The following is a 16,455-nucleotide window of genomic DNA, read 5'->3' as shown; positions in this document are numbered from 1 at the left end:
ATCATGTGATATGTAAAATTTGTCGTGATTCTGTTAGTAGAGGGTAAAATCTCAGGAGTTTGACAACTTCTTCCATGAATCGTCACATGAATAAATATCATATGTCCCAGTGGGAAGCTCACCGTGCTGCAATGCGGTCTAGCGGAGCGAACCATCCATCGCCTGCCCCTTCAAGTGCATCCACGCACTCTTCATCTTCTAGGACTGTGGGGACAGCTGTCACACCTGGTTTTCCATGCAAAACTTCCACCACTGTAACCGCAACAGGCAGTTTGCTTGGTAGGTCGTCATTTGGTTTGGAAGGGGAAACAAGTGCATGTGTACAGCTCTCTCAGACATCGATAGCATCAACGTTGGATGAAGGCAACATCATGTCTACGCCTGCACTTTCCTCACAAACCTGCGTTTTTTCACGGACACCCTACTCACCACCGGCTACACACAGCAGCCAGATCTCTGTCCCTCAGATGTGGACAAATAAAACGCCCCATGACAAAGGTAAGAGGTTGACTTTATCCCTCTGTAAGCTCTTGGCTACCGAAATGCTGCCTTTCCGCCTGGTGGACACACAGGATTTTAGAGACCTTATGTCTGTCACTGTGCCCCAGTACCAGATGCCCAGTTGCCACTAGTTCTCTAAGAAAGGTGTGCCTGCGCTACACCAGCATGTCGCACACAACATCACCGCTTCCTTGAGAAACTATGTGTGTGAACGGGTGCATTTCACCACCGATACTTTGCCCAGTAAGCATGGATAGGGACGTTACATGTCGCTGACTGGGCACTGGGTAACTATGGTGATAGATGGTGAGGGGTCTGCTGCACAAGTCTTGCCGTCCCCACGACTTGTGTGTCATTCCTCTGTCTGTCCAAGTTCCGCCACTGCTTCTACCTCTTCCACCTCGTCTGGGTCCTCCACCTCCGCCCCAAGCCTGCCTGGTCAGGCCACCAGTGTTGTAACTGCGCAGAAGGAATCACGCACCCCACATTACTATGCTGGCAGCAGAGCGCAACGGCATCAGGCGGTCTTTAGCTTGAAATGTCTTGGAAATAAGAGCCACACAGCGGCTGAGTTGTGGGCAGCTCTGGAGACTGAGTTTAATAAATAGTTGTCTCCACTCAACCTGCAGCCTGGTAAGGCCGTGTGCGACAATGCTACAAACCTGGGTACGGCCCTTCACCTGGGCAAGGTGAAACACGTGCCTTGTATGGCTCACGTGTTGAACCTTGTTGTCCAGCATTTTTTAACACACTATCCCGGCCTAGATGGCCTTCTGAACAGGGCACGAAAACTGTCTGCTCACTTCCGCCGTTCAACCACTGCTGCTGAGTGACTTGCATCGCTCCAGAAGTCTTTCGGCCTGCCAGTTCATCGCCTGAAATGCGATGTGCTGACACGCTGGAATTCGACTCTCCACATGTTACAGCGACTGTGACAGCACCGTCGAGCCCTGGTGCAATACGTCATTACGTATAGCCTGGGCCAACGAGATGCAGAGGTGGGGCAGATCACCCTGATGGAGTGGTCTCAGATCAAGGACCTATGGACCCTTCTGCACAGTTTCGACATAGCGACGAATATGTTTAGCGCTGACAATGCCATTATCAGCATGACAATTCCAGTCATTTACATGCTGGAGCACACGCTAAACACTATTCGGAGTCAGGGAGTGGGACAACAGGAAGGGGAGGAACTACAGGAGGATTCATATGCACAAGACACAACAACATCACCAAGGTCCAGACGTTCAACATCACCAACGCAGCAGGCATGGGACCATGGGGGACAGGGATTAACAAGGGCTCATAGTAGCAGGCGAAATGTTGAGGAAGGTGCAGGAGAACATGAAGAAATAGAGGACGAACTGTCCATGGACATGGAAGACTCAGCGGATGAGGGAGACCTTGGTCAAATTTCCTTTGAAAGAGGTTGGGGGGAGATGTCAGGGGAAGAAAGAACAGTAAGCACCTCTATGCCACAAACACAGCGTGGACTTGGTCTGCATGGCTGCGCAAGACACCTGAGTGCCTTCTTGCTGCACTACCTCCAACATGACCCTCGTATTGTCAAAATTAGAAGTGATGATGACTACCGGCTTGCCACACTATTAGATCCCCGGTACAAGTCCAAATTTTGTGACATAATTCCAGCCATAGAAAGCGACGCACGTATGCAGGAGTATCAGCAGAAGCTGTTACTCGATTTTAGATCGGCTTTTCCACCAAACAACCGTGGTACAGGGAGTGAATCTCCGAGTTGTAACTTGACAAACATGGGATGGTCTCGTCATCTTCAACAGTCTACCCGTACCAGTAGCACTGTATCTGGTGCTGGTAACAGCAATTTTATTGAATCTTTTCATAATTTTTTTTAGACCATCCTTTGCAAGGCCACCAGAGACAACAAGTCTGACACATAGTCAACGGCTGGAGAGGATGATACAGGAGTATCTCCAAATGAACATCGATGCCATGACTTTGCAAATGAAGCCTTGCTTATTTTGGGTTTCAAATCTTGAAAAATGGCCAGAGCTCTCCACTTACGTCTTGGAGATTTTGTCGTGTCCAGCTGCCAGCGTTGTCTCTGAATGTGTCTTCAGTGCTGCTGGGTGTGTGCTGACAGATAAGCGCACGCATCTGTTCAGTGACAATGTGGACAGACTAACGTTCATCAAAATGAACAAGTCATGGATCCACAAGGAATTTACTACCCGTGTGTCATCCTGGGGAGAGTAAATGATTGTGGATTTTGAATGTGCTTAATGCAAATCTACCTGTGAAGTGTACAACTGGGGCACAAGTGCTGCCACTGAAGGGGTGGGTGTGTGTGTGGCCCAATTTTTGGAAAAAAATGGAGACTCCACTTGGAGAAACCCTTGCTTACAGTGTTTTTAAAAATGATCCAAGATGAACAGAGCTTTGATCAGGAAAGACTTAGCTACCTACCCTGGTGTCATCCTGGGGACAGTTAAGGATGGCATATTTTTCAATGTGCTTGATGCAAATCTACCTGTGAACTGTACAACTGGGGCACAAGTGCTGCCACTGAAGGGGTGGGTGTGTGTGTGGCCCAATTTTTGGAAAAAAGGGAGACTCTGCTTGGAGTAACCCTTGCTTGCTATGTTTTTTAAAAGGAGCCAAGATGAACAAGTCATGGTTCAGCAAAGACTTTGCTACCTACCCCGGTGTCATCCTGGGAATGGTTAAGGATGGCGTTTTTTTAATGTGCTTGATGCAAATCTACCTGTGAAGTGTACAACTGGAGCACAAGTGCTGCCACTGAAGGGGTGGGTGTGTGTGGGGCCCAATTTTTAGAAGAAAGGGAGACTCCGCTTGGAGTAACCCTTGCTTACAGTGTTTTTAAAAATGATCCAAGATGAACAGAGCTGGGATCAGGAAAGACTTAGCTACCTACCCCGGTGTCATCCTGGGGACGGTTAAGGGTGGCGTATTTTTGAATGTGCTTGATGCAAATGTACCTGTGAAGTGTACAACTGGGGCACAAGTGCTGCTACTGAAGGGGTGGATGTGTTTGGGGCCCAATTTTTGGAAAAAAGGGAGACTCCACTTTGAGTAACCCGATCCAAGATGAACAGAGCTGGGATCAGGAAAGACTTAGCTACCTACCCCGGTGTCATCCTGGGGACGGTTAAGGATGGCGTATTTTTGAATGTGCTTAATGCAAATCTACCTGTGAAGTGTACAACTGGGGTACAAGTGCTGCCACTGAAGGGGTGGGTGTGTGTGTGGCCCAATTTTTGGAAAAAAAGGGAGACTCCTCTTTTAGTAACCCTTGCTTGCTGTGTTTTTTAAAAGGAGCCAAGATGAACAAGTCATGGTTCAGCAAAGACTTTGCTACCTATCCCGGTGTCATCCTGGGGACAGTTAAGGATGGCATAATTTTGAATGTTCTTGATGCAAATCTACCTGTGAAGTATACAACTGGGGCACAAGTGCTGCCACTGAAGTGGTGTCTGTGTGGCCCAATTTTTGGAAAAAAGGGAGACTCCGCTTGGAGTAACCTTGCGGTGTTTTACATGATTTTAGAAGGGCATGCTATGCCTATATCTGTGTCTCCTCCTCTTTTTCCTTGTCCAGCTCTTTTGTTTTCGCATGAGTATATGTCCTTGTCACTTTACCATGTTTTTGTGTTGTGAGTTGTTTGTCACCTTTTCGACACCTTTGAGGGTGTTTTCTAGGTGTTTTTATGTGTTTGTGATTGCCTCCCATTGTTTCCTATGCGGTTCGAGTGGTTCGCCGAACCGGTTCGCCAAACCAAACTCGAACGAGACCTCCGTTTGGCGAACCGAACTCGAGTCGAACCACGACAGGTTCGCTCATCTCTAGCTAGGAGTACAGGGAGCCAGCGCTAAGCAGTGTGCGCTGGTAACCAAGGTAAATATCGGGTTGGTTACCCGATACTTACCTTAGTTACCAAGTGCAGCATCGCTTCCACGTGTCGCTGCTGGCTGGGGGCTGGTCACTGGTTGCGGGTGAAATCTGCCTGTGTGACAGCTCACCAGCAACCCGTGTAGCGACGCTCCAGCGATCCCTGCCAGGTCAGGTTGCTGGTGGGATCGCTGGAGCGTCGCTTAGGGGCACTTTGCACACTGCGACATCGCAGGTGCGATGTCGGTGGGGTCAAATTGAAAGTGACGCACATCCGGCATCGCATGCGACATCGCAGTGTGTAAAGCCTGGATGATACGATTAACGAGCGCAAAAGCGTCGTAATCGTATCATCGGTACAGCGTCGGCGTAATCCATAATTACGCTGACGCAATGGTCCGATGTTGTTCCTCCCTCCTGCGGCAGCACACATCGCTGTGTGTGAAGCCGCAGGAGCGAGGAACATCTCCTACCGGCCTCACTGCGGCTTCCGTAGGATATGCGGAAGGAAGGAGGTGGGCAGGATGTTTACATCCTGCTCATCTCCGCCCCTCCGCTCTGATTGGCCGCCTACCGTGTGACGTCGCAGTGACGCCGCACGACCCGCCCCCTTAACAAGGAGGCGGGTCGCCGGCCACAGGGACGTCGCACGGCAGTGAGTGTGTGTGTGAAGCTGGCGTAGCGATAACTTTCGCTACGCCAGCTATCACCACATATCGCTGCTGCGACGGGTGCGGGCACTATCGCACTCGACATCGCAGCATCGGCCTGCGATGTCGTAGTGTGCAAAGCCCGCCTTAGTGTGACAGTACCTTAAGATCAGAGGCCAACTCTGCCTAAAAACATCCTGCTTGAATCTGTTATACGCATTATAGTTCACACATGGAAAATAAAGTAAACTAAGTTGTAACTCAAAACTACTACACCTGATCAACACGGATAATAATGCCCACATGTTGATCATCCCCTCCAGAAGACACTGGTTTGAGGCGAAAATACAGTGTACATGAAGAGGAGTAAATGTAAAACTTACTTCGGTCCCTGTCAAAGCAGTCTGGCAATTTTATCTGTTCAGACAATCTTTGGATGGGCCGAAACCTGTGCAGCAGTAGCAGATGCATGTTATTGTTGTTTAATGCCCGCAACTTGCAAAGTTGTTTCCAGCATCCATAGTGATGTCTCAGCACACACGAAAAGTCAGGTGTGGTGGGGATAAAGTTATGTGCACTATAAGTTGAAAATAAAGTAAACTAAGGTATAGTTACATAGTTACTAGTTACATAGTTACTAAGGTTGAAAAAAGACCTAGGTCCATCTAGTTCAACCTTTCTCCACCAGTTCTACATTTGGTCACAAAGTCATTTATAACCAACAATGTTTTGCGTAATAAGGAAATCATCCAGCCCTTTTTTGAAAGCTGTTATAGTATCTGCCATTACTACCTCTTGTGGTAGGGCATTCCACAGTCTGACTGCTCTAACTGTAAAGAACCCTTTCCTATTTAGCTGTCGGAATCGCTTTTCTTCCACTCGCAGAGTATGCCCCCTCTCATTTGCCAAGTATCTGCCCATTCTGACATCTTATCCAGATCTTTTTGTAATATTGTACTATCAAGGTCAGTTTTTAATATCCTACATAGTTTGGTGTCATCAGCAAAGACTGACACTTTACTATCAATCCCATCCACAAGGTCATTAATAAAGAGATTAAAAAGAATTGGTCCTAGCACAGATCCCTGCGGCACCCCACTGCTGACTATGGCCCATTTAGAGAATGTTCCATTTATGACTACTCTTAGTTTCCTAACTTTTAGCCAATTCCTTACCCAGTTGCATATAGTTTCCCCTAGTCCTTGCTTCTGGAGCTTTAGTATAAGGCTATTATGTGGTACACTATCAAATGCCTTTGCAAATTCCAAATAAATCACATCAGCTGCATTACCAATATCCAGGTTTGCACTTACCCCCTCATAGAACCCCAACAGGTTGGTTAGACACGATTTATCTTTCATGAATCCATGCTGTCTGTCAGTTATTATATTATTTTCTGCAACAAATTTTTGCATGTCATCCCTTAAAATGCCCTCAAAAACTTTGCATACTACTGATGAAAGGCTTACTGGACGGTAATAGCCTGGATCTACCCTCTTACCTTTCTTAAATATCGGTACCACATCAGCAATCCTCCAATCCTGAGGCACCAACCCTGTTACAAGCGAGTCTAAAAAGATGAGATACAGCGGTCTGTCAATTACTGAGCTCAATTCCCTCAATATTCGTGGATGAATGCCATCTGGCCCTGGGGATTTGTCAATGTTTAATTTACTCAGACGTAGGTGTACTTCTTCTTGTGTTAAATTAATGATATCAGGTGGGGAACTTTGATTTTTCACTTGTTGAATGATGCCTGGTACAGTCAGTTCCTTGGTGAACACAGATGAGAAATGCCTATTTAATATCTCAGTCTTTTGTTTGTCCTCTATAACTAACTTGTTATTATATTTTAAGAGGCCAATAGTATCCTTTGTTTTCCTTTTGGCATTAATGTATTTATAAAAGATTTTGGGATTTATTTTAATGTCATTGGCGATTTTTGTTTCAGTAGCTAGTTTTGCTTGTTTGGTTTCTTTTTTGCATTGCCTATTGATATCTTTATACTCCTGAAATGCTATTTCTGTATTCTCAGCCTTCAAGATTTTAAACGCCCTTTGTTTTTGTTTTTATTATACTTTGTACAGTCTTATTTATCCATAGTGGTTTCTTTTTATTCCGGGACATTTTCTTACCAGAGGGTATAAGTTTTTTACAGGACTCTAGCAGTATATCCTTAAACTTTCCCCATTTATGTTCAGTATCCCCAGTTACCATGACTTTGTCCCAATCTACACATTTAAGCTCTTCCCTTAATTTGTTGAAATCAGCTTTCCTAAAATTCCAGGTTTTAGCATTTCCCCTTTGAAATGTTCTATTGAATATTACGTTGAAGCTTACTGTTATGGGGGGGCCGGCAGATTAGGACCAGGGGGTATATATCCTAATCGCCAGTCGGGGCCCACCGTGCTCCAGATGACAATGGAGCTGCTGGCACCTGAGGGTTAGGCGGAGACTATAGAGCTGGATGGCTCTGAGATAACCCAGGAACTCTGGGAACCGTTCACGTGTGTTGGGACACATCAGACCGGACGACAACCCGATTAGCGTTTTGGTGCACCTAGCGCTACACCAACCACGTGTGCCGGAAACACGTCAGGCCGGGTGGTAACCAGGTAGCGTTGACCGGAAGACCGCCACGAAAGCGCCCTGTCGGCCACGTGTGTAGGACACGTCAGGCCGAGCGGTCCTCCGATTAGCGTTTCTGGCCACCTCTCAACTGGCCACGTGTGTGTAGGACACGTCAGGCCAGATGGGTACACCAGTAGCGTTGACCGGGAAGCCGAGGAAAATAAGGAACACCCTGTTAACTCCACTGGGGTCCTGGAGTACGCTGTCCGTGCGCGTAGGGGGCACAACCGGACAGGTGGCGCAGCAGGTGCGTTGTCTGTGTGCGTAGGGGGCACAATCGGACAGGTGGCGCAGCAGGTGCGTTGTCCGTGTGCGTAGGGGGCACAATCAGACAGGTGGCGCAGCAAGTGCGTTGTCCGTGTGCGTAGGGGGCACAATCGGACAGGAAGCACAGCAGCTGCAGCCCAGTTAACGCCACTGGGCTGCTATAGCAAGACTGGAACGGCAGGAGGGAAGCACGGCGTCTGACCCTGATGTGCCGAGCCACGAATCTTGGCGTGACAGGCACCGTTCGCCTAACCCTACCTACCACTTCCCAACATAGGCTTATGCCGCAATGAGGCTCTAACATGGAGGTGTGCTCTGACTGAGCAAATGTGAAGACTGCGCACCTCCATGTTGTCTCCAGCCCCTTTTATAACCTGAGTCCACCCCAAACCCAGGGTGGAACCACCAAGGTCCAATAGCAGAGTGCCATGTCATCAGTGACGTCACATGCGACCTATCCGGAACCGCCACGTCATTGGTGACCTCATGGCAGCCACGCCCCAAACACTTCACCAGTCATCATCTGACGACCAATACTGAGGTGCCAGATCATAGGGGCGGGCCTCTGCGAGCCAGTCCGGAGTTGCCACGTCATCAGGACACCTGACACCCTCTGCCCTATCAGGGCCTGCCACCTCACGGACATGCTCAGTGAGGTCCTTACCGGACCTAGCCTCTGGTGCACTAAGTGCCTGAGCATGCCCAGTAGCCTGAGCAACAGGCTCAGAAAGCAGACTATCAGTTTGAGCATGCTCAGTAGGCACATCCCAGAACTTAGACACAGCACGAAGTCCAAGTACCTGTGCAAAGAGGCTGTTAGGGTTAATTGTGGGAGCATGCTCAGTAGCCTGAAATGAGGACTTAGTCTCAGACATAACACAATCAGGCTGAGCATGCTCACTAGGCAAAACACCGGGCTTAAACTCTGGCTGGGGTAAATCGGCGCACGCATGCGCACTAGCCGCCTCTCCACACTTAGACGTGGTGGAAGGAACAGCCAACTGGATGACCCGAGGCACGGCCAAGAACGGCAGCCGGCGCCTGGGCGCAACAGGAACCGCAGCAGGCTGCTTGCGGCTATGGCGGCGCCGGTTCGTAACAGTACCCCCCCTCTAGCGGCCCTCCCACTCGAATGGTCTATAGTCGCCACAGATACCACTTAGCGACGGGCGGAAGATGGAGACATGCAGTGGGAGCTACAAGACTCGCTCCACCGTGTAATCACCCCAGATGACCAATCGATATGTGGGGAATGTTGCTTCAACCAAGGAATACCCAGCAGAATATCATCTGCACCCTTAGGGAGAACCAGAAATGAAATGGTCTCCCTATGCCCAGATGACATGGCAAGGGTAATGGGCACTGTCCGCTGGTGAATTACCTTGGGCAACAAGGACCCATCCAATACACGGACTCTCACTGGCCTTGGCATTTGCACCAGTGGGATGGCATGCCGCCGGGCAAAAGAGGAGGAGATGAAACTATCCCCAGCACCTGTGTCCACACTTGCCCTTGTGGACCATGTTGACCCCTTAAAGGAAATGGACGCGGGAAACGTCACCCTAATGGATGACACAGAGTCCAGTCTACCTTCAGCTATGGTCACCAATCGTGGTCGCTTATCCTGACGCTTTGGGCAACGGTTGGCATAATGACCATACTGCCCACAAGCGAAACAGGAAATGCCCTTGCGACTCGAAGACCTAGCAACACCAACCCTAGAGATGTCCATAGGGACAGAGATATCCTCTAAGGGAGGTGCAGTAGGAGAGACCACTACAGTGGCTGAACGACCCTCTGACCTGCGCTCCAGCTGACGTTCGGAGGTCCGCAGGTCAATGCGGGTAGCCAGAGTCATGAGGCCCTCAAGGGTGGTTGGTACCTCACGCGACGCTAATGCGTCCTTCACGTGTGAGGCTAATCCCCTCCAGAACAGTGGAATGAGAGTCCTCTCTGACCACCCCAGTTCTGCAGCAAGTGTCCGGAAACTCACAGCATATTGACTTGAGGAGGTACGCCCCTGCTCCAAAGTCAGTAGCTGTAGGGCCGAGTCGTGAGTGACCTGAGGCCCCAGGAACACTTGTCGCAAGGACTCCAAAAACTCCTTAGAGTCCTGTACTACGGGGTCATTCCTCTCCCACAATGGTGTAGCCCACTCCAGTGCTCTATCAGAGAGCAAGGAGATGATAAACCCCACCTTCGACCTCTCTGTAGGAAACCGTGCAGCCAACAGCTCTAGATGGACTGAGCACTGGTTCACGAATCCCCTACATGCCTTGCTGTTCCCTGTTAACTTGTTGGGCAGTGAGAGGTGAGGGAGGGTTGGAGTAGGCTTGGTGACTGACACCATTACAGCCGCTTGAGCCACCACATCATCCATATCAGCAGCAAGAGCAGACTTCTCCAGAGACCTCACTCTGGCATCAAGCTGCAGCATGAACTGATGTAGCTGCTCCATCTCCGCCATGCCAGCCAGACCCTGGCGCAGTCTTACTGTTACGGGGGGACCGGCAGATTAGGACCAGGGGGTATATATCCTAATCGCCAGTCGGGGCCCACCGTGCTCCAGATGACAATGGAGCTGCTGGCACCTGAGGGTTAGGCGGAGACTATAGAGCTGGATGGCTCTGAGATAACCCAGGAACTCTGGGAACCGTTCACGTGTGTTGGGACACATCAGACCGGACGACAACCCGATTAGCGTTTTGGTGCACCTAGCGCTACACCAACCACGTGTGCAGGAAACACGTCAGGCCGGGTGGTAACCAGGTAGCGTTGACCGGAAGACCGCCACGAAAGCGCCCTGTCGGCCATGTGTGTAGGACACGTCAGGCCGAGCGGTCCTCTGATTAGCGTTTCTGGCCACCTCTCGACTGGCCACGTGTGTGTAGGACACGTCAGGCCAGATGGGTACACCAGTAGCGTTGACCGGGAAGCCGAGGAAAATAAGGAACACCCTGTTAACTCCACAGGGGTCCTGGAGTACGCTGTCCGTGCGCGTAGGGGGCACAACCGGACAGGTGGCGCAGCAGGTGCGTTGTCTGTGTGCGTAGGGGGCACAATCGGACAGGTGGCGCAGCAGGTGCGTTGTCCGTGTGCGTAGGGGGCACAATCAGACAGGTGGCGCAGCAAGTGCGTTGTCCGTGTGCGTAGGGGGCACAATCGGACAGGAAGCACAGCAGCTGCAGCCCAGTTAACGCCACTGGGCTGCTATAGCAAGACTGGAACGGCAGGAGGGAAGCACGGCGCCTGACCCTGATGTGCCGAGCCACGAATCTTGGCGTGACAGGCACCGTTCGCCTAACCCTACCTACCGCTTCCCAACATAGGCTTATGCCGCAATGAGGCTCTAACATGGAGGTGTGCTCTGACTGAGCAAATGTGAAGACTGCGCACCTCCATGTTGTCTCCAGCCCCTTTTATAACCTGAGTCCACCCCAAACCCAGGGTGGAACCACCAAGGTCCAATAGCAGAGTGCCATGTCATCAGTGACGTCACATGCGACCTATCCGGAACCGCCATGTCATTGGTGACCTCATGGCAGCCACGCCCCAAACACTTCACCAGTCATCGTCTGACGACCAATACTGAGGTGCCAGATCATAGGGGCGGGCCTCTGCGAGCCAGTCCGGAGTTGCCACGTCATCAGGACACCTGACACCCTCTGCCCTATCAGGGCCTGCCACCTCACGGACATGCTCAGTGAGGTCCTTACCGGACCTAGCCTCTGGTGCACTAAGTGCCTGAGCATGCCCAGTAGCCTGAGCAACAGGCTCAGAAAGCAGACTATCAGTTTGAGCATGCTCAGTAGGCACATCCCAGAACTTAGACACAGCACGAAGTCCAAGTACCTGTGCAAAGAGGCTGTTAGGGTTAATTGTGGGAGCATGCTCAGTAGCCTGAAATGAGGACTTAGTCTCAGACATAACACAATCAGGCTGAGCATGCTCACTAGGCAAAACACCGGGCTTAAACTCTGGCTGGGGTAAATCGGCGCACGCATGCGCACTAGCCGCCTCTCCACACTTAGACGTGGTGGAAGGAACAGCCAACTGGATGACCCGAGGCACGGCCAAGAACGGCAGCCGGCGCCTGGGCGCAACAGGAACCGCAGCAGGCTGCTTGCGGCTATTGCGGCGCCGGTTCGTAACACTTACCATATTATGATCGCTGGTGCCCAAGTGCTCCCGGACCTGTAGATCTGAAATTGTATCCGGTCTATTTGACAGGACCAGATCTAGCAGATTATCTCCCCTTGTCGGTTCATCTACCATCTGAGAGAGGAAATGGTCTTGAATGGTAGATAAGAATTTACAGCTTTTAGCACAACCAGAAGATTCTATGTCCCACTGTATGTCTGGATAGTTGAAATCCCCCATAATAAGAACCCGATTATTATTATTAGCTGCCTTTTCAATTTGTTCCAGCATTTCACCCTCTATTTGTTCAGGTATGTTAGGAGGCTTATAGCAAACTCCAATTAGCATTTTTCCATTATTCCCCTCCCCATGTACATTTACCCATACTGACTCTACATTGTTGCAGTTCCCCCCAATGTCATCATTCAACAAAGGTTTTAGGTTAGATTTGATAAATATACACACCCCACCACCTTTTTTGTCTTTCCTGCCCCTCCTAAATGTACTATAACCATGTATGTTTGTCACCCAGTCATGGCTTTCATCCAGCCAGGTTTCCGTAATGCCCACCACATCATAATCCATGGTTGACATAAGAGTCTCCAATTCATTCATTTTGTTTGCAAGACTTCTTGCATTTGCCAGTAGACATTTAATCCTATTAACACCTTTATTATTCCTAGCCTCCCTACGTTCCTTGCATGTCCCTTCCCCCCCTAATCCTTCATTGACCCCTACCATCTCACTGTCTCTATCTGCTCTATCTATCCCCTTTTTTGCTCCACTACCCTCCCTCCCCCCAGATGCTAGTTTAAAAGCTCCTCCATCCGTCTGACCATTTTCTCCTCAGCACAGCTGCACCTTCCCCATTGAGGTGCAGCCCGCCCCTACCGTAGACCCTTTAGCCGACTGAGAAGTCAGCCCAGTTCTCCATGAATCTGAACCCTTCCTTCCTGCACCAATTTCTAAGCCACGTATTTATCTCCCTAAGCTCTCGCTGTCTTTCTAGTGACGCTCGTGGCACCAGTAGTATTTCTGAAAACACCACCTTGGAGGTCCTGGACTTCAGCTTCTCTCCTAGTTCCCTGTAATCATTTTTAAGGACCTTCCACCTGCCTCTAACTTTGTCATTAGTACCAATGTGCACCATGACCGCTGGGTTTTCCCCAGCCCCACCCATCAATCTGTCTATCCGATCCGCAATATGCCGAACCCGAGCACCCGGCAGACAACACACTGTTCGGCATTCACGGTCTCGGCGACAGATGACCTTGTCTGTCCGCCTAATTATAGAGTCCCCTACCACTAACATCTGTCTGGGCTTTGCTGCACTCCTATTTCCCTCCTTCCTACAGCAGTTGTTTTCCTGGTTGCTAGGAGCAACATCCTGCTGTAGTGACCCTAGTCCTGGCCCTTCATTCCTAATATCAGCAAAACAGGCATATTTACTAGGTTGTGCCAGATCAGGACTAGGCTCCCTGACACTTTTCCCCCTACCTCTTCTTCTAACTGTTATACAATTACCTACCTCTGGGTCCTGATCTTCTCCACCTCCACCTCCACCCTCCTCCATATCACTATAACTCCAAACTACTACTCATGATCCACCTGGTTATTGCACAGAAAAGAGGTCCCAGCTATGCAGTGCCTAAAGGCCCCATGCACAGACTGAAACAACCCTAACTGGATGACTAAGATGAACCACTCAGACCTTTGCTTCCTAAGTAGCCTTCAAGGGAATCATGTACCTCCTTAAGATTTTGAAGAAGGTGCAGAGTAAAAAATAAGGTAATCTAAAAGTAACAGTCTTCAAGGAAAAGCACTTTGCAGAGAGGCTATGATTCCAAGTAGTGTCCACTTCAGAAATATCACCAGCAGAAAATACAAGGCTGGGGAGGAATAAATAGTTACACCCATCAGGTGATGTGGCATACTGAATTGCACCATTGGAAACACATGTTGGCAAAAAGGAAATTAACACAAAGTGTTTAGAACCAGGACAGTGACCAAATCTTCCTGTGGCTCAGTAGATAGGAAAATAGACCACATCACAGGAGATTGTGGGATCATAATCCAAGGCATGACACTAGCCATGAAGGGCTAGTGGACCCTCCAAAATACCCATCCCTGACATTGCTGATAAAACCCTTTTTTCCAGATGATCAGTTTGCAGATCTTCTGCCCTAAACAAAGAGCTATACTCTGGACCAGGGGTCCCCAACTCCAGTCCTCAAGGTTCACTAACAGTGCATGTTTTCAGGGTCTACTTAGTATTGCACAGGTGATAATGTAATCACCTGCACAGGTGATGACTCCAACACCGATGCAATACTGAGGAAATCCTTAAAACATGCATTGTTAGTGGACCTTGAGGACTGGAGTTGGGGACCCCTTCTCTGGACCGTAACCCTTCCATTTAACAAGACACTGCAGCTGGAGACCGACTCGTCTGACATCCATTACTTGCTCCACCTCATACTCCTAATCTTTTAAGGAGTGAGGAATGGAGAGAATTATTAATCCTCTATGCCACTGGTAATTGGACTTTAACCATAATAGGATTAATTATTTTAATAATGTCAGCAAATTTCTTAGCTGATACTTTAACACTAGAACGTGCAACCATAGAAATCTACCATAGAAAACGAGTAACCTACCAGGCCTGCGAGACCCCAGGTATGCATTCTAGGGTTAAGGTATAGATTTTTTGAGTATAATCAAACAATTTTTCCCACCCTAAGGACAGAAGCCCTCTTACGTCTGCATTTCTCAGTTCTCTTGATTCGGTTACAAATAACCATAAAACTTTGTCAACTTTCCTCCAGACATTAATCAAGAAGAAAATAAGAAAATCTCTCTTTGTCTGGTACAAAGGACAGCAAACTGGAAAAGGTTCATAAAACAGGTTGAAAACCCCTGCAGCAGAAAAACGTGAGCTACCGGTAGCTGTAGAGGTGTGATTATTGAGAGCAAACTCAGCAAGAAGGAGAAAATCCACTCAGTCCTCCTGATTAGATGAAACAAAACATCTTAACTACTGTTCTACCTCTTGGTTCATGCTTTCTGTCTGTCCATTAGTCTCGAAATGATAACCTGAGGAGAATGAAAGTTTAATACCCAATCTGGAGGAGAAAAGCTATCTAAAAATGAACCCCTCTATCAGAAATAATGCTCTTATGCACTCCATGTAATTTCACAATTTGCAGGAGAAATCATGTGGTTACTCTTAGCTTGCTGAAATTGTCCACCACCACCAACACTACAGTATTACCACCAGATTTAGGTAGATCATTGACAAAGTCAATGGACAAGTTCATCCAGGGCTGAGTCAAGACCTTGTTAAGTAAGAGAAATCCCACCAGGGACTGGAAAGAAGATTTAGCCCTGGCACAAACTTTGCATTGACAGATATATTCATCAACATCTTTACAAGCTTTTTGCCACCAAAAGGCCATCAAAATAGCTGTCCAAATGCCAAAAGAACATGGGTGACCGGCTAATATGGAATCATACACTTCATTAAGAAGATCTGTGAAAAAAGAGGCTGCTACAAAAAGTTTGCTCACAGGCAATCTTTCTGGTGCACTATCATGTGTCTCCTGAATGCGCTGTCTGAGATTAATCCCCAGAGCACTCACCACCACCCCTTCACTAAGAATTTTAACTGAACTTTGATCCCTCAAATTTGGAACAAAGCTAGAGATAAAACCAGAAGTTTACATACACTAACAAAAAAAACACATATACATGTTTTTCTCACTCTCTGACATGAAATCAGTTTAAGTAGACAGCACCAGTGAGAAATAAATCAAAAACTTAGCCTTTAGTCTTAATCATTAAAAATGTGTAATATATTAAAATACATTCAAAATTAGATCACCCTGCGGGTAGCCAAGGCCCGTATTCTTACACTGAGTCGGGATACCGTTGGACAATTACCATTAGGGGATAACAATAAAGTGTGTTTACGGTGATGGTAAGACTGTTATAATGCACAGTGATACAGGGGTAACGGACAGTGGTCCTGCTATTAGCATACAGTATATGTATATGTAGCATCAAATCCCACAGTTACTGGCAACAGAATATAATAGGTTTGCAGCATTTGGTGTATGGACCTTGCAGGTGTCACACCACTCTTTGGCCCTCCATACTTTGCTTTCATGCCCAGTCCCCTGAAGAGTCACTTCTTTGTGACGAAACGTGTCGGGAGGCATGTGGGGCAGTTGTGCACAAGGACTTAGGTTCAGATGTGGACCGTCCTTGTAAGGACGGGAGTCAAGGGGGCATAGGGCAAGTTACATCAAGCCCGGATTTCAAGCCCCGCTGTGACCCCTCCAATGTGGAAATGCTGTGCAAAACTTAGGAAGATCATCTA

This window comes from Anomaloglossus baeobatrachus, chromosome 7 (assembly GCF_048569485.1).
Source record: "Anomaloglossus baeobatrachus isolate aAnoBae1 chromosome 7, aAnoBae1.hap1, whole genome shotgun sequence".
Lineage (NCBI taxonomy): Eukaryota > Metazoa > Chordata > Amphibia > Anura > Aromobatidae > Anomaloglossus > Anomaloglossus baeobatrachus.
This window is presented reverse-complemented; position numbering follows the sequence as displayed.